Source organism: Morone saxatilis, unplaced genomic scaffold (assembly GCF_004916995.1).
Source record: "Morone saxatilis isolate NCDOM2014 unplaced genomic scaffold, NCSU_SB_2.0 Contig2, whole genome shotgun sequence".
Lineage (NCBI taxonomy): Eukaryota > Metazoa > Chordata > Actinopteri > Moronidae > Morone > Morone saxatilis.
The window spans coordinates 7,874,682-7,893,570 of NW_023339762.1; the positions used below are offsets into that span (position 1 = coordinate 7,874,682).

The 18,889-nt window shown below is 39.7% G+C and overlaps 1 protein-coding gene across 1 annotated transcript in view; it reads left to right on the top strand.

The window, feature by feature from the left end:
* Positions 1–6,096: 6,096 nt before the first annotated feature.
* The window catches only part of LOC118329934 (protein inscuteable homolog), a 49,603-nt gene continuing 36,810 nt past the window's right edge, over positions 6,097–18,889 (top strand). The window contains exon 1 of the mRNA XM_035664286.1: positions 6,097–6,531. The gene's annotated coding sequence lies outside the window, so the exon portion shown is untranslated. The remainder of the gene's footprint in view (positions 6,532–18,889) is intronic.

The window sequence follows — 18,889 nt, forward strand, 5'->3', positions numbered from 1 at the left end:
AGTCCCGCCCCCCCCCCCCCCCCCCCCCCTCTTTTTTTTGGCAGAGAATGATTTGCCCCTATGATTTCAGACAATCAGACTTAGTTTTCATAAATGTAATTCAGGAGCCGATTCAGACATCCATCTCTGTGTACTGTGCGTGGAGTCATTTGATGGCATCGAAGCCCTTGAAATTTAAGGATTGAGAGAGATCACTTAATTGAACCATTAATAAATGATCCACTCATGCGACACCATGTTTCTTGTTCAATAAACGTATTTTTCTACCAGGAAGCCTTAGCTCATTTTCATTCTTAGGGGTACTTTACAGTGAGTGGGTACTTCATGAACTCATTAACAAATATGGACATTAAAATGGATATAAATAGGATTTTAGAGCATCTGATAGTGCCCTTCAAATAATCTATGAAGCTCTCATCAGATTTCAAAGGTAAGAAAAATGACAAACTTTAGAAAATGAAACCTTGCATGCTTGATGCATATTTTTAACCTGTACGTCGTAGCTTCATGTTTTTCTCTGCTGTGAAGTTAATGTTGATAAAAATGAACAGTGTACAGAGATACTGTGTGTCAGTACTGTATGGATGAATGTCGCACCAGATCTTGGCATTAACCCCCTGTTTGCTCTCCTGAAGCAGCGTTACAGCACAGAAGCGAGCCTGTAACACAGCAACTTGCGTGACTCACCGCCTGGCGGACTTTCTCAGCCGGTCGGGAGGAATGGGCAACAGCAACTTCGTCCCCACCAATGTCGGTGCCAAGGCCTTTGGTAGGCGGAGGAGAAACGTCCAGATGTGAGCACTCCACAATCTTCAGGGAAACGGTAAATAAAGTTTCTTCTTTGGTTCTTGCTTTTGTTCATTTTTTATAATCCATCGTCGAAAAACTTTATATTTCTCCATCTGCTAGTTAAAAACAACGACAAAAGGATTTTGAACATAAAAAGTAAAGCAGGATTATTGAATAAATAAGCAATATTACCCATCTTGACTTTTGACAAGATAATTTTTTATTACATATGTATTTAAATAATTTGGGATTTTTTAATGATTTGTAAATGGAATGATGATAAATTTACATTTATTTTCTTTCTTTCTTTCTTTCTTTCTTTCTTTCTTTCTTTCTTTTAGCGATTGAGACCTGACAAGAAAACATCAGAAAAAACCTAAGAAGAAAAATCAACAAAAACAAAATCGTGCAGAAAATAAACACTGAACTGGCCCTTGATCCACTCCCTCACATTCTTACGGAAAAAAAAGATGCGACAGGACTCCTCGTCCCCATTTCCATCCTGTTAGTGAAACCTTTTGCTTTTGGCAAATAAGAGAAAAAAATGAGAAAAAAAGACTTATGAGTTTATGTACATGAAACAAATGAACTCCTGAAGAAAAGAAAGAAAAAAACATCCTAATGGTTCCTCTTTTTTATACATGAGTATCATTGGAAAATAAAATGAAAGCAGCAGTGGTTATCACCTTATTTTCTCCTCCTTTCACCTCGTTAGAGCACATTTCTTCCATGCAAACCACGTCCCCTCCCCATTTGAGATCCATACTCCTACATCTTCCACAATTTTCTTCCCAAGGGTACCCTGTTTTCCTGTGTGCCAGGGGGACGCCATTAAAGATCAGCCTACCCAAGGCCCCCCCACAACGCCTGTTGTCTTGTGCCTTGATGTAGAACAATTTACATGAACATGATTGTACAGTTCTGTTTTGAGATGATAGAGGACCCGAGCGAGGATGAAGAGAATGAAGACAGATTAATATTGTAAACAATATTGTGAAAACAAATTTCAGCAAGATTAAAATGTATTTTAGATACACTCGGGTTTGGGGTACTTGTGTTGTTCTTCAAAGGTTTTCAAGCATTTAGGCCTAGAAAGAGGTTGAACGATTGAGAGGTTGATTATGAGAAGCTTATATTTGTACATTCATTGCTTCATTATTCATTAACAGTGTCCGAAAATTATAACGATAATCGTATGACATTAGTGAGTTTCACATGAACAGAGTTATTTGTAATTCATTGGTTAGAAATTTGACATTTCCCACTGACAGATACACACTCACATCAGGAAAATTTGTAGCACACGTGTAATTTGGAAAAACACTGAAAATTAAATGTATGTAGTGACGGTCTGCAGGTGTAAACACATGAGTTTCATTGGGAGTATTTTTTGACTGACGCCACAGCGGCATGGACATGTTGAGATACATGATGATACAAGAAAAAGAAAAAAAAACTGCATGGGTAATTGCTTAATAAAAGGCAGCCAAACCTGCAGTCAGACTTGTTCTTCTTTAGCTCCATTGGAGGTAAACGCACCCCACTCAGTTCAATCAGAATCAGTAGATATATTGCCTTTTACAGAAATTATGTACTAGAAACACATTTATTTTCCACATACAAGTGCTAACATTACACAGCAGATTGGTGCAGAGACATCAACACTTTTCTTTGTTTAGCAAGACACAACATATACCATATACCACTTACACAACAATACATTCTTCAATACAGTATTTATGTACTTATCAGCTGACAGACTCATTTTTAATCATCAAATGTTCATTCGTGTACAGTGACTGGGTTCTCTTGTTTTTACAGCAGCACTCCAATAGGTGGCAACATAATTATCTTGACAGAAGTTTGAACACTCCTGTAGGTGTATCACGCGAGGAATTTATCGACCAATACTTCATAACAAGGATGTGTGGTTTTGATGGGTTTTGATTAATGAGAAATGGTGAGAATTAATGAGAAGGTGATGCACAAGTCAGACTGAAACACACAATACCTCATAGGAACAATCTGCATCTTCTTTAAGATCAAAAAAGGTGAAATATTGTCAGCTCAAATTCTGGACCAACTGCAAACAATCCAGACATGGAAAATTGTTCTTTTTTCTCTTTTCTTTTAAAAGTAACACTGAGGGAGACAAGACATCAGGACTGGTTTTACAGGTCACCTCTTCAGCAGATTACTCTCTCAATGAAAGTATGTGTACAAATCCAGGGGCCATTGAGTAAAGGTTCAAAAAAACCCACAAAAGCTGAAAAGCTGATCATCATTAGAGTAATATAAAACATGAATCTTGATGTATTTAGATGGGTCTCTGTAACAGGAAATAAGACGTTAATTCTACATAAATCATATTAAGTGCACAAACTGGATCGGATAAATATCATGCAAATAATAATTACAGTTTTATGTTGTTTTTAGCCATCAATAACATTCCCCATATGGACTGCCAATGGTTTGTAAGGTATTTGAGGTGCAGTGTGTTTCCAGAAAAATCCCAGACAGAGAGCTAAAAAAGTACTTGAAGAGAAGATAAATAAAGGCCCTTCAGTTTTGGATGACAAATATGGGATATAAGTTTGGAAATTGAGGGGATAATGAGCCCATTCAATAAGGGTGAAATTGAAAAACAGGATACAGTTGATCCTATTTAGTTGCACGGATGAATGCCAAGTGTGCACCGGAGCAAATACAGGATATTTGTCGCAGTGTGCATCACACTCAAGCACACAAGAGCTGTCAGAACTAAGAAAAAAGATGTATTTTTATAAAAAACCTCTTTTAATTTAGATGAAATACAAGGAGTTTGTGAGAAAAAACTGCTACCATCAACACCAGACATGACTTGTCTATGCTAGAGACACTTAAAGCAATAAATTACTATAAGCCAACTGTTCAACTGAATGACTTATTAATTCCCAGATGAGAGGATATGGATAAAAATATGTGAACCTAATCTATCGGAGTATAAACAGAAAAGGGGATTTGTGCTCTATTCCCTCTGAAGCCTTAAAACCCTCATCTGTCAGCTGTTTTTACAGTCTTTCCACTCATGCTCTCTCTGTGTCTTACTATCTGTCTGCTTGTCTGTCTGTCTGGAGAAAATCAGCACTAAAGTCAGAGCCATGCAAGAATCCACATGGAAACTTTTCCTGACTGAGGAGGAAAAAATGAAACCCCTTGTCTATATTCTGATAATTGAGGGAGACGGGAGGTTGAGGACTGATTCGTGGGTCGGTTTGGTTTTAAGCTTCTTTCTCAGCAGTAATCTAACAAGCCCACTATGCCAATGAGAATAGCAGTCCTAATGGTACACAGCTGCTTTGAATGGGGCCCTTCCAGTTGGAAATTAGATGGTTCATATAAGAGAAACCAAGAAGCAAGCCCCCATCTACAGAGAAAAGACATGCCGCTAGTCCAGTTCCGAGAATCCTACACCACAAAACCAATATCAAAACCTGAAGCTTTGGTACATGCTTCTTTTTAATGTTTTAAAGGACTAGTGTGTTGGATTTAGTGGCATCTAGTGGTGAAGTTGCAGATTGCAACCATTTGAATACAGCTCAACCTTCCAAGGCTGTAGGAGAAAGTATGGTGGCCAAGAAACTCATGGCGGTTCAACATGGCAGACTCTGCAGATGAGGACCCGCTCCCTCGGATAAAAACAGCTAAGGCAAGAAAGGAAGGAAGCAAAACAGTTCTTATTTTCAGGTACACTATACAATACAGTGGTATTCCACTACAGCAAACATTTTAAAAAGTTAAATGATTCTTTTGTGAGCACAAGCACAGCAGCGCAGTTACTTAAGTCATCATACTTGACTTTCTTTCTCCAAATAATTTTTCTTCAACTGTCTTGTAATTTCTACTATCTAAAAGCTTCTACAGTGTTCAGTAGCCTTTTGACTCACCTTTTATGTTGAATCGTGACATTTAACCCGCAGTTGTATAGGGCTGGGAAATGGTGTTTGTTAAAGGCAGCTGAAAATAGGAATATTGAACAAACATTGCCAATTTATTCAATTATCATCCTTATTAACTTAAATTCTAAACACTTAAAGGCTATCTGTGTCAAAGTTACTACTTAGGGACAACATCTTTTGAATTCAACATTGCCTGAGAGAACTGCAGCCTGCAGCTGTGTGAGAGGATAAAATGTAATCCTTGCAGGCAATTGCACACCGTCAAATTATGTCCATTAAATGTGCTTGTTTTTTTCTACTGAGAGGCTCAGATTGTTAATATGGTGCCAGAACCAGCAGGTGGTTAGCTCAGCTTAGCATAAGGGGGGGAAACAGCTAGCCTGGCTCTGTCCAAAAATGTTTTATTTCCGCCTAAGGATTGAAATAAATATTACATTTTAATTAACAAGCTTCAGAGGTGCTAATTTTGTTCTGTACCTTTTACCAGAGCTGGGTTAGTCGTTTCCACCTGCTTTCAATCTTTATGCTAAGCTAAGCTAACTGTCTACTGGCTTCAGCTTCATATTTAGCATACAGACGAGAGTTGTATCAAACTTCTCACCTCAAGAAAGCAAATAAGAGTATTTCCCAAAATAGTTCCTTTAAATAATGGGGTCTCGCTTCTAAATGTGCTTTGATGAGCACTCCGCTGTTGCATTTGCCAGGAAATTAGGTAACATTTTTGAGGAAATTAGCTGTTTACATTCAGATTTCAGCTAAAGCTAATATTTATTGACTCTATACAGTGTAACAGGCCCTTATGTGCATTTGGGAGAGTGTATGGAGCCGCCCCTTCACATAATCACGTAATTATTCACTTAAGAATACATAGCCATATTAACTGCAGCAACCCAGACCAGCTGAGTCTTCCTTGTAATGGGAACCAGCCGACTGCCGTTTATATTTTCATTTTCCTTCCTCATTTTTAAAGCTCCAAATTTTTCCATAAGGTAGTCATTTCCAAGGCTGATGTGAAACCAGACACCAAATAGCACTCATGGTAAAGATCCAGAAACAACATAAGGCCTGCCCGACATCCTCTCACCTTCCCCAGTCCCCCTTTCCGTCCTGTGCGACTGTTCCTGGGAAGGAAAACACCCTTTCACCGTGTCAGAAATGGGATTTCATTCTGCTGCCATGGCAGTTCCTTCATCGGGCCCTCTTTTCTGTCCCTCCCACTCTTTCTTCTCCTCCCCTCTCTCCCTTTGCTGCCACATCTGGAACCCAGCTCCTCATTTATTTATGTGGTCTGTGTTGTTTCTTTTTTTTTTTCAAAGTCTTATTTAAAACTCCTTTACCTTGTCTTGTTGGCAGTTTCTCTCCATCTGATGAGGTCTGCAATTACATCTCGCCATAACTGGTCACTCTGCAATTACATGCTCCACCACAGAATCTCCCCCCTCCTCCTCTGAAAAGCACCACTGCTCATATGGCAGACCGAAATAGAATAGTTTCATGTCTGTTTGGATGGCGGCCCAGCTGAAACTATGCTCCGCTGCTTGACTGACAGTGGGATGTGGACTTTTTCTCCCCAAGAAAAACCTTTAAGGCCAGTCGCGTTTAGTCTCTGAGCAGTCCTACTCCAGCAGGCGTTGGTGGTGGTTGGCCCAGCTGGGCTCCAAGACGGGAGACAGAAACAAAGTTAGAGTGAGTGAAAAAGAGGACAGAGACACACGGTTTGCAGTGAAGAGGACAAGAACCCCAAGCTGTAACTATGAACCCTCCTGGGAACACTTAACCTTTCAGTCACTGACCAAGAGAATGGGTAAGTTTGGCTACCAGTTCAGTCTAATCTAAGCCTCTGGGAATGAAGGAATGATGCTGTGAGAAACTTTCAGTCTTTTCATGAAGTTTTGGAAAACCTAGAAGACAAAGTTCTTCAGATAACTTAAGCATGACTCAGTCGTACAGCATGTGATTTAAATAGAAAACAAAACACAGGACATCCCTGTCCTTTAAGCATCTTCAACAGCAATGTCCGCTTGGCTGATTTAGGTGGTGACAGAAATTACATAGAGTATTTTCCAAATGGCAATGCAGTTGTTGCATTGTGCAAAGTGCTTGCAGTGCTTTCAAACTCCTGCATTTAAATGGGTGGTAACTTAACTGATGTCACAGGCCTTTTTTCTCATAAAAGTGTACTTGACCAACGTCCAAGTCTGCTTTTTTATCACAGAAACCTTGAAGGTTTTCTAAAGATGAACGAAGCATTCTAACTTAAAGCTTCTGTAGTGAAGGGGCAGCAGGGTTGATCCTCTGCACACCTAGATTCTCAAAATCTTAAATGTTATATGGACAGTGATATTTTTAATATAGTCCCAGATGAGCACAAAATAATAATTTATAATATAATATATTTATAATAATAATTATGTCTAAATTCTGAAAGGTATGTAAAGAAATAGCTCAGTCTAAATGGAATTGCTTCATTGAGTGTGTCAGCAAAAATCTAACCTTAACTTTGAATGGGGAAAACAAGCTGTAAAGACAACAATGGCACCATGTTTTAAAGTTGATGTAGCAAACTATTGTCTATTTACACATCCAGCAGAGACTGAGCAACATTAACATTCACACGTTCAATGGTTTCTGGCCACCTGATTAATGTAACTCTCTTTTAGCTCTGTTTTTGGTCTCTACCAACTCCTTAGGGAAATATTTGCCTCTTCAGCTGCTAAATGCTACATACATATGTATGTGGCATATAGTGGGTATACTAGAGTTTTTCATTATAAACACCTGCCTGCTGCTGCCAGAGAGGATGAAAAATTAAAAACACTAAAGTTTGGTGCCCTAAAACCAAAACAATGAGCTGAAAGATGGGTGACATTAAGTTCTGTCTAATGTGTCAATTCAATTCAATTCCATTCAATTGTATTTGTATAGCGCCAAATCATAACAGAAGTTTAAGTATCTCAGGACACTTTTCAAATTGAGCAGGTCTAGACTGTACTCTAAAAAAAATTATTGACAGAGACCCAACAGACCTTGGCAAAGAAAAACTTCCTTTTAAGAGGCAAAAGCCTCAAGCAGACCCCGGCTCTAGGTGGGCGCGGCTGTCTGCCTTGACCGGTTGGGGTTAGAGAGAGAGAGGGGTAGAATGAGGAGGGTGTACAGGGAGACAGAGATGCATTAATAACAATAACAACTATAATTGTATAAATAGGACTAATAATGATGATGATGATGATGATGACAGGGATGATAACAGCCATAATAATGATGATAATAATAATAATAACAATAATATTAGCAGTGGGCATCAAACAGAACTACAACAGCAGGCAACCGCAACCACAATCCATGGGAACCTGCGAGATGAGAAAGCACAAAAACTCTGTGGAAGAAGCTAAGTTAGTAACATGGATCAATGGGACATAATATGTATGCAAACAGCAAACACTACTGACTGGATTTTACACTAAACGTTCACATTTTAAATTGCAGATACATTGCATATCCATCCCTTTTGTAGTAACTTGGACGTGCCAATTGATGCTATCAAGATAAATATGAAGGGTCTTCTTGGGGCTACTGCTCAGTGTTCTCAATCGGAAAATATTTTATGTTTTTGTTCTGAGTCATGCTGGAGCTGAACGCCATAGTGACTATAACTGTTAGGAGTGGGCTGATCTGGTTTGTGTGGGAGTGATGGAAGTTGAGACTGTGGAAAACTACAAAGATTACAGTGAGGCTGACGGTAAAGATGAAGACACAGCTACCACATGTCGTTACTACAGGCTTCTGTGTGTGTGATGTGGTGGTGGAGAAATGTGTGTGTATGTGTGTGTTTGAGAGGGATACAATTAGAGATTACAAGAGAGATGTGTCATTGCGTTTTTCCATATACACTCTCTCTCTCTCTGTATTTAACAATTGCTGATTATGTTTGTGCATGTGGACACTGTGCTATCTGCATGCTGGTGTGTGTGTCTATACATGTGTGAGCGCATATGATCGAATCTTTGTATCTGTTCTTTAAATATGCGTTTATTCATCTATCATTTCCATTCTTTTTTTGTCCAGTCTCAAAGTCCATCAATTGCCCTCCAAGCAGTGAGAGTCACAGACTTTAACTGACATCACCTGTGTGCTCAGTGTAAATGCACAAGTGGAAAAAGGTGCAAAGGCTTTGAATGGTAACATGCTGAACAGCAAATACGTTACCATGACCATAAGCATTTCTGTGGCCATGTAAGTCATGTTGTTACTATATAATTATATGACAAACAACAACACACAGAGCACAGTGAGCTATATATATATATATATAAACTGTTTGGTTGTTGTTTTCCGAAAGACTGACATGTAGTTCGGTCCACCACTTTGGTCCAGACTGAAGTATTTCAGCAACTATTGAATGCCGTGAAATGTTGTACAGACACTCATGTTCGCCAGAAGAGGAATTTTCTTTCAGCGGCACCATTAGGTTGACATTTTTGCTTTTCACTTGAATGTCTTGAAAACTATTGAGTGGATTGCAATGAAATTTGTTACAGACATTCAAGTCCTGATTCCCAGGATAATCTGTAATAACTTTGGTGGTTTTAAAATGTCCAATACTTTGACTACCTTCTAAACTAATGACCTTCAGCCTCAGATGTACTGATACTAATGGTAATTTCCATATGTTGGCATGCTATCACACTAAAATAAAATGGTGAACATGGTAAACATTAACCCTGGTAGTAGCATGTTTGCATTGTTCTCTTAGTGTTTTCCTTAAAGCACCACTGTGTACAGTCTCAGAGAGCCAGCAGCCCTGCTCATTTTTCTTTTTTGGGAGCTTTCAGTCATGTTGTTCATAATAATGTTAATTGTGGGTTATCTCCTCAATCAAAGCTCAAAGACCTATCAATAAGCCGCTTTCAGAATCTTTCAGGAGGAATGACTCTTGTGATTGATCATCTAGGGGCTTGTGGGACATTGCCAAAAACAAAAAAAACACATCAAGAAGTGAAAAGATTTTCAGTGTCTTGCTTTGTTCTTACTATTTGGCCTGTCTTGCATCCTATACACTAGTGAGTCTTACATTTGATGACTGATTACTTCATTCAAGTTTTACAGTGCAACTGGGGTCATTTTGGTATAATAATAACCTATGCAAGGAAATGTGATTGTGGCTTTTATCACTCCCAACAGGAAATGATGGCTTAGCATCAGTTGTATAAGAAAACCAGTGCCATGCTTCAAACTAATTGTAATAGTTCCTTCAGCATCAGTAGATGAAACTATGACAACCACTTCCCGTAAACATTCGTTTAGCACTTCTATCTAATAATACATGACTGGTAGTTACTCTCTGCCATGCATTATCCTCTCGCCTGCCTGTTGAACAGCTGAGGAGGGCGTGGCATGGTTAACACGAACCACACATGCAGGTGTGGCCCTTACTGTGCTGTCACACTGTTTAATTAGGTTTTCGTTCTGCGGGCGGGGGAATTGCAACGTTTCCATTTAAAAAAATCTCATGTCTCCTTAGGCTCACACCCATCCTCATTGTCTCAGACATTAAGACAGTGCCTTGTGAGTGCAGTGTGATGAGCAGTGACTATGAGGGTGTGACTGAACTTTGTGACCACAGCTAAAGTTGGAAATGTGAGGCTGCACTTTGCTCCACGCCAGTCTGGTTTTCTCAGGATCCGGTGCCAAAGCATTTTATATTCAAACTAGCATGCTCATACTAAACTGGCTTTATGCTCAACATTGTGACTTCTTTCACTCGTCAGAGGTGGAAAAAAAAAAACCATCCTGTGTAATTGCTCCTAATATTAGGTAACCAGTTGAATCATGTTTAAGGGGTGTAGATCCCATACTTGGAGCTGGACCTACCCCAGTGTCTGTCGTTTTCTATTAGTAGCTTCTCTCTTTTGAATGAGGTAGTTTCCCTGCTCTTTGTGTCTGTGTGGCCTTGTTAAACAGGGCTGGGTCATTTTGGTTCTCCTCCCATGTGTCTGGTGCTCCCCAGAAGCTGTTTCTCACACAGCTTGGCCTGTCCTTTGACTGTTTCAATCCATATAGTTACAGAGTTTCATTTTCTTTTGTTTAATAATTTGCCCTTATTTTAATGTACCTATACTTTTGTTCAATAAATGGGAAAATATAAGTCATTATCTATAACTGATAGGGGCTGATACAACTGACGAGAGTAATGGTATGCTTGTTCCTCCTGAACCGGTCGGTACAGGACGTTCAGCACTCCCTGTGACCCAAACAATTACTATCAAAATAGCCTATGTATGTCAACTACTTACACCCTTACTTGGCAGTGCACCAGTTGTTGTCTATTAGCGGTAGCATGCTAGTTGGCTTAGCTGGGATAGTCAAGCTTAAACTTTCAGTTGGCATGTGTTACTTAGAAACACAGTTAGAGCGGGTTGTCTATAAAACACATGGTTGGTGATTTTATTTTCCCATCTCCTATCCAGGTGTTGAAGTGTCCTGACACTAAACCTCAATTGCCCCCACAATGGCACCTTTGCTGCCATGGATATGTGAGAAGGAGAGGTGCTTTGATATGAAAGCACTATAGAATGCAGTGCATTTTCTAGTCCATTTCAAATGATTTTTGAATGAATTTGATGTCACTTTTGCCAAGCAATAATTCATAGCTTTCATGTTTTGTCACACACTCATTGGAACGCCCACTTGGATGGCAAAACAAGGCTTTACTCTGCTGCACACCAGCTTACTTAAGTGGTTGTCGACACAGACCAAGTTTGTAAATGCCAGATAGTTATTGTGTGATCAGATACACTAACTTATACAGAATAAAACCTTTTCTGTAATCTTTCTGCCTTGTTGCTGTCTAGAGGGAGTTTCTCTCAGGGTTATCCGTGGTTCACATTGCTCGCGTTGCGTGGCAGAACATCTTGATTTTTATTTCGGCGCCCATGTTAACAGATTAGAGCATTCACACTGCCTGAGAGTGAACGCTGCGTTGTAGTGCGTATTTATTTGTGTGGTGTTTATTTTTGTCGTCTTATGCGCAGATTACATTAATTAATTACTCTTATTGGCTTTTTGTTGGCAGGGTATTTATTGCACTTGCACTGGCGTGTTGAATATGGTTGTTTTGGATCTCTACCGCTGTTTCTCCCCCGCTGCGAAGTTTCACAGCGGGCGGTGCTGCTTCTGCTCTCTCACACACAGATAAGTAAAAACAGCAGTGTGACAGCTGACATAAAATAAAAGATCGGATCGGATCAATGAAGCTCAAGATAGCTGATACCGATCTCTCTTTGAGATTGGGACATCCCTAGTCTGTACTTTTGTATGCTTTCAGTGTGGCGGCAGTGTAAGGGGAGGGATTCTCCACAAGAGAGATGTAAACATTTTCAAACTGGAGCTCTGACAGGGACTTTGCTGTTTTCAGTGACTGAAATACAGCAGTGGGTCCTGAAAATGGTGCATTCACATATCTTAGTTTTTTTTCTTTTGAGTGGTGACAGAAAAGACTTAAAATAAGTAGATAATTCACATGCCTCTTTTGCGGTTCTACAGAGTTTCCAGTGTAAGTCATGTATTGAAATGTTGTTTTGCCCTCCAGGTCTCAGTGCCAGTCACGTGATACGATACACGCAATACAAGAACATGTTGATGCATACGAAGATGCAATGATGGCCGAGTACTGACAGATACTCATCCACATCTAAATAAAAAGCTACACTGCAAGAATAAAGTTTACATTTTACCACGTAGGAGTGTGACATCTGCCCAAGTGAAATGCCACAGACTTACATGAAATTCTATTGTTGGATATGGTTGTGAATGCTCTTTGCAGACAATGTGAGGTCTTGTCTCGCTCGACTGTCCAGCCAGGCTGTATGATATGATTTCTATGCAGCGAATACAATTTTCAGCTTCTGACTAACTCTTGGTACCATTTGAACACTCTTAGCAACACTTCAGAGCTATTAGGAATGGCTACAGCAACAACAGCAGCTTTGCCTGCTACCTTTGAGTTACTGACCTTTGACCTCGGTGGAGTACAGACAACATCTTCCTCCGCATGGAGCCAGATGCCTGTCTCTAACATTAATCAAAGAGGCAGTTTTTATCACGTTCAAACAACTGTGATCAAAGAAAGTTTTGTAAAAATGGTTGAAAAATGTCAGCAAAACCTCCTACGGTTGATTCAGACATTCAGAAATCCAAGGAATGGAATGTAATAATAATAAATACTGAACACAAATGAAAGGTTTGTGGTACCTATGGACATTTGTAAAAAGCTGGAACCTGAAGCTCCTTCACTGACTGAGAATCATCGACATACACTTTAAATAATGTTGGAGCACACCATGAAGCAGCACCCATGAAAACCCACGAGAAAGCCCAACTTTAATGCTTCTTACATTACAAAATATGGATGTTGCACATGTGTCACATGTACATATTTGACTCTGCTGTATTGTGGTTAACAGTGACTGTTGACACGTCACTGCGATTGCGCTCATGACTCAGTGGAGGCTCTCTCTTCAGAGTGGGGACTCAATTAGGAGAGTGCAGGTATAAATTTTTGCGTAGGTGGGCCCAATATGGCAGCCACTCTGGGGCCTAAGGCTGGGAGATAAATCAATATCAGACTGGTTGAATTAGAGCGTCAGCTTGGAGCTTCTATTGCATTGACCTCTTTTTCTTTGCTCTCTTCTTTCAAACCATCTCCATCTGCTAATTGGAAGGAAGTCATAGGCTTCAGTCTGTTTAACTGTCTTTTCTACTGTATTTGCACTGTGGTCCTTGTTAAGGTTCATTGGGGAGATCATGAGAGAAAAATGGAGCCTTCAGTACTTCTGCGCTTTTGTGTGATTCACTAAAGATTGAAAGGTCATCACTCCCTCCTTCTTGTGAAAAAGTCTTGCTGTTGAGAGGATCTCAGGGAGTCTTGAGGACTTACTACTCCTTCTCTCCAGTGGTGTCCTTTGCCCTCACTCCTGCTGTCTGTCTCATGGCTGACACAGCCTTATACAGCAGTGATAGCAACTCATAGGAGGCATTTGAAAATGTGAAACAAACTGCTGTCCATTTAAGCAGAATGTTCTGAAATTAAAGTGATTATCATATCTGAACCCTTAATGTTAACTTTGAATTTCATGCAAATATGGGTTTTAACTTATGGAACTTTTTCATCTTTGGTTTAAATTACATTTTCCTACAGTACTACACATTTTTGAAAAATAATATGTCAACCTCGGTTTGTAATTCATTATGTCATAAATATGATTTTCATTATCAATTAGCAGATAGTTTGTTCAATAAACTGATTTTAGTCTATTAAATGTAAAAAAAATAATGACAAAAATAATGCCAATGTGACGTCTTGAAATTGTTTGTTTTGTCCAACCAACAGTCCAAAATCCAACCATATTTAATTTACAATTACAAGCAACAAATTCTCACATTTAAACCAAATTAAGAGAATGTTTGGCATTTTTGGTGGCACTTTCCTTTGTAATTTTTATTTATTTTTTGTTTGATTTAACTTGTGAAACTAATGAAACCCAATAAAGCTCAAATGGTTTGTGACATTGTGGTTCAATGACAGCAATGCACCTTTCTAACAATCTAACAAAATCTCACTTTTTACGCATTTATCTCTGAAAATATTCTGTATATCTCAAATGAGACATGGCAGACCTAATTACCCAGAAAACTCTCACATGTGTTTACTTTTTGTGCCCAATGTGGAAAAAATAGCACTGAAATGGCTTTTTTGAAGTGCCACGTGTGTGCTCAGTTGGCACATATGGAGCCTTTCTTGCATACCTTGCGATTTTTGCAGCCCATATTTACTTATCACATTGACCCCAGGTGTGTCCCATTTACCCTGCGTACCCTGCCTTTAGTTCACTGGTGGAATAACAGTCAGAGAAAAACGCCTTGAAAAATTCCACCCTGCCCTGAAGTGGTGCCTGTGTTCCTCAGCTTAGATCTGGGCAGTGGACTTATCTTCCACCCCTGATTCTTACTCTTCCCTTCTCCACTAAACCCACACACATGGACCCAGCCCACCTAATTTACTCCCACCTCCTAATGTCAAACAGCTGTAGAGTTGACTTGCAAGGAATTGCTGCTATTACGTTCTCCTCCCCTCCCTCTCTGCTCTCTTTTCTCTCAGCCATTTTGTGTGTGGCCCCTAATATCAGTTATTCACAAGCCCAAACGTGGTGTATGAAGCAAATATACATTCAAGGTTTATTTATGACGTCATGAATTTACATTGTAGGTGCCTGTGGGCGGAGATGGATAGACAGACAGCTAGCTATAAATTGTACGTATGGATCGAGCTTGACTCCTATGTCTTGTAGTAGCCTGGTCTATCCGACATGAATAGGTGGACCGTAACTGGGCCAATGCCATTTCCAAGGCACTCCATCTAACTGAAGGAGCTGCGTAACATAAATGCCAGTGAGGTCATTCTCAGTGTGATTGACAGGAGAAGATCAGGATGATGCTGAGGGTTGAGAGCTCCTGCTGTTGACGGGAATCTGCTTCAAAGGATTGTTTTGGCCACATGCCTGAAGTCCAACCTGGAAGCTGATGACACAGATTTCTCAAGAATTTATCACTAACTTTTTGGCCACAATATTCAAGACAATGCAGAAAAGCAATGGATCTGCTACTGCGTGTACTTAGATTGCTGATGATACAGTACATTATTGCCATGTTGTTATATCGAAGGTTTATATCAGAGTGTTTAGATCAATTAGTTCAGCTAAAAAAAAGGACAAGAGAAAATGGAGGCAAAACAAAAAAGCTCTGGAAGGACTATAAAAATAGCTTATATCAAATGACATAAAAACAATACACTGGTGGCCCCTTTTCAGAGACAAGAAACTAATGTGGAAAGATTTTTCTACACCTGTTTATTCCATATGTCTGTGCTTTCTTTTTTTTGGCCTATAAATTATGTAACTTGATGTACAATTGAACCTGCAGGGAAGTATGATAAGTCAGGTAGATTTTTTAATAAGACTTTGTAACCTTTATACTTAAAAGTGAAAGTACCCCCTATCCAACGTGTTCCGTAGTTTTTATGGAGCTTTCTGAGGCTGAGGTCTTGCTGTTTTATTGAGAACTCATACTGAGCCTGAGTAGTTCCACTAAAGCAACTGGGAGTTCACTACACCTTGATGGTACCAGGTAGAAATGTACTGTAGCTGCTGAGTTGAAGATGTTTTTCCACTCACCAAGGGCTTCATCAGTTCTACTGGCTGATATTCCAAATTTTTTTTAAAAGTCATGCTTTCTGCAATGTCTTCTTATAGCAACTACAGTGTAGCTAAGATTAGGGAAAGATCTTAGTTATAGCATGTCTGGAGCAGTGTCGTGCAAATTCACATTTAGTCCAGTCTTTGAATCTTAAAGTCATTCCAGCTTCACCACAATCACCGTCACTCACAAATATTCACATCATTTCCCCGATATGCTAACTATGACAGGAATGTTCCATCAGTGTGACCATTCTGATGATTGTTCATTGATCAGTGTCTTATACAGATAGTTTTATTTATACCTTGATTCTGCTGCAGGTTGTCCATTAATTCATGATGTAGGACACCTACTAATAGGTTCCAGTCAAACTGTCTGCTGATTGATTGAAATCTGAATATCTCATAAAAATATGTCACAACACTGAGTGTAATTCATCAGTCCTTCAGTACCTCGTCCTTTGAACACCACAGGATAGTGACTGTAACAGACAAAAACCCCTACATTGCCGCTCTGAACTCTGTATAAGGGATCATCTCATGGCCGACAGTACACATTGCCCTATCATTTGTTCGTGATGATGATTTAGGGATAATGACATGGCTAGAAAGCTAGCTAGTCTTCTTGTTAAACATACTGTCAAATTATATTTACCATTTGTCGACCATGTGCAGTGTTGATTTATTTTGAATCTTGCTAGCATTACGTTAGCTCACTGTCTCGTAGCTGAGCCAAAGAGTTTTCATAAGTGGAGGGAACAAGAAATATCTCTGATGCCAAGTAGTAACTATGCTTCATCCTCTTTACTGGAGTAGTAAACAACATTTCCATTTCAGAACCCTATGGGATGGTAATGATTGTTCCAGGTATTAGTAAAACCCACAGGTGTTACTAATATCTTGTCTTGTAAACACTTCAGATTTTCTTTGGCAAATGACCATGGTATAAGTGGGATAATGCCCTTTGACGCGTCCATAATCAGGAATTAATGGTTCTGGCTTCCACATGGACCATTCATTCCTGATAATGTACACCTTGTCTGGCTTTATAACTTACTTAAACAGTGATTGCTATAGTAATGTACGGTAAATGTTTCACTGCAGGGGAACTGGCAGACAACCTGACAGCTGCCTTAATGTGATTGCTGTCTCTGTCCTCTGATGACAGATTGGTCATAAAAGTGGTTATATTAAGATAGTCCTTGGGTAATTAACTAATATCTATCCAGGATTTCAATGTTTCTGAAGATGTTAACCACTACACATATGTGCTTTGATATTGACTGTACGAATGAAGAAATGCAACAGTGCAATGTTGCCCACTCTTTTAGGCTCAGCTGGAGGGCTGGAGAATTTGTTGAAGAAAACCTGCCAGCGAAGTAAGGTAGGTTCACAGAGCCAGTTACCATGGTAACTGGCCAAGAGTTTACGTTACCTCTCTTTATTGGACAGAAAACCCATCTCCCATCTCAGGGTTAACAAACTCAGAGTTTTTAATTAACTTGTGTTCTGAAACAGGGCCCTGGTGTGTTTGCTCGTCTGTGTTACAATTTCAATGCATGAACAAAATTGCTGTAATGACCTTTAAGAACGTTGTCCTCCAGGGGAGCTTAGCATTATCTCAGTGTGCTGGAAGATTTGAAAAATCCGAGAATTTTATATTTTGCACAAATCATTCGATACTTTTCAGAGATGCTGGCCACATATCTCATGACACTGTGGTTCCATGTGTGCTGTGTGTTTGGATTTTAGTTTTGGCTTGGTGTTCTGCATTGACTTAATCTCAAAGGCCCAGTCAGTGAAACCACAGGTTTTCAAATGGATGCACTCCTGCATCCTGGTTTTAACCTCAGAGTTTGTTGATATCTTCTCGGCTCTGAGATGACTCAGCTGATGAGAGAAAAGTGGTGTCTACTTTTGTTGCTTAAACCTAGTCAGTGCTTAACTCAGATTGGATTTTCCCCTCTTCTTTGCCACAAGGACTGCATCTCAGCCAATTATAATCTGTTTCTGAGGTGGGTGTAGTAGTGTAGTCATATATGACAACACCCATCAATCTTCTTATTTTGAACAGCACACTGGGTTGTAACTTACTGACCATGCAGATGTTCAGTTTCACTTGATGTCTTTAGTCCTGTGTCTGTTATTTTTAATGCCATTGCACTAAAACTAAAAGGGACGCTTTACGAGACCAGACATATTCTGCCTGAGTATAAACTAACATTAAACACACTTGTGGCCCACTGTGTGTTTAATGTTAGTTGTGTGGAGCACTGCTGGGTGATGACAGAGTAGTTTGTTAGCAACATGTGTCAAGTTGCTTCGACTGATTATGGTCATATACCCTACTTTTACCTGACCACGCTGTAAGCCTGTCTCCAATTATGTCAGTGTGACTCCCTATTAGCCATGTGGTGTGTGTGTGAGTGTGTGCCTCGCAACAGGCCTCGCTCATTCATTATTAAGCAGCTCCTGATGTTTTGCTGGCCGTCACTGCACCGGTGTCAGGTACCCACACGATCGCCTTCACTGAACTAGACCAGCCGGGATCCAGTTCCAGTCTCTTTGGCCTGTTGGAGCTGCTCCCGTAGCTACTAAGCTGCACTCCAAATCCTTTTGTTAGCACTGGAGGTTCGCCGGCTGATTTCCCCGTTATTTATTCAGCTAACTGTCGATGGAACTGGGAAGCTTAAAATGCATTTGGATATTTCTCTTGGCGTGACGCTGGGGCTATTTGAGCTCTCAGGAGGTATGGTGCTGCTATCATCTGTTTTTTTCTTCTTGAAAATGAGAATTACGGGTACTTTTATAGCTGGCCATAAAGTACCAAGACGACAGTGTATTCACTTTAGCAGACTTGTGGTAAAGCAATATAGTTTATGCAGCTGAAATTCATCTTTTTTTTTTTTTTTT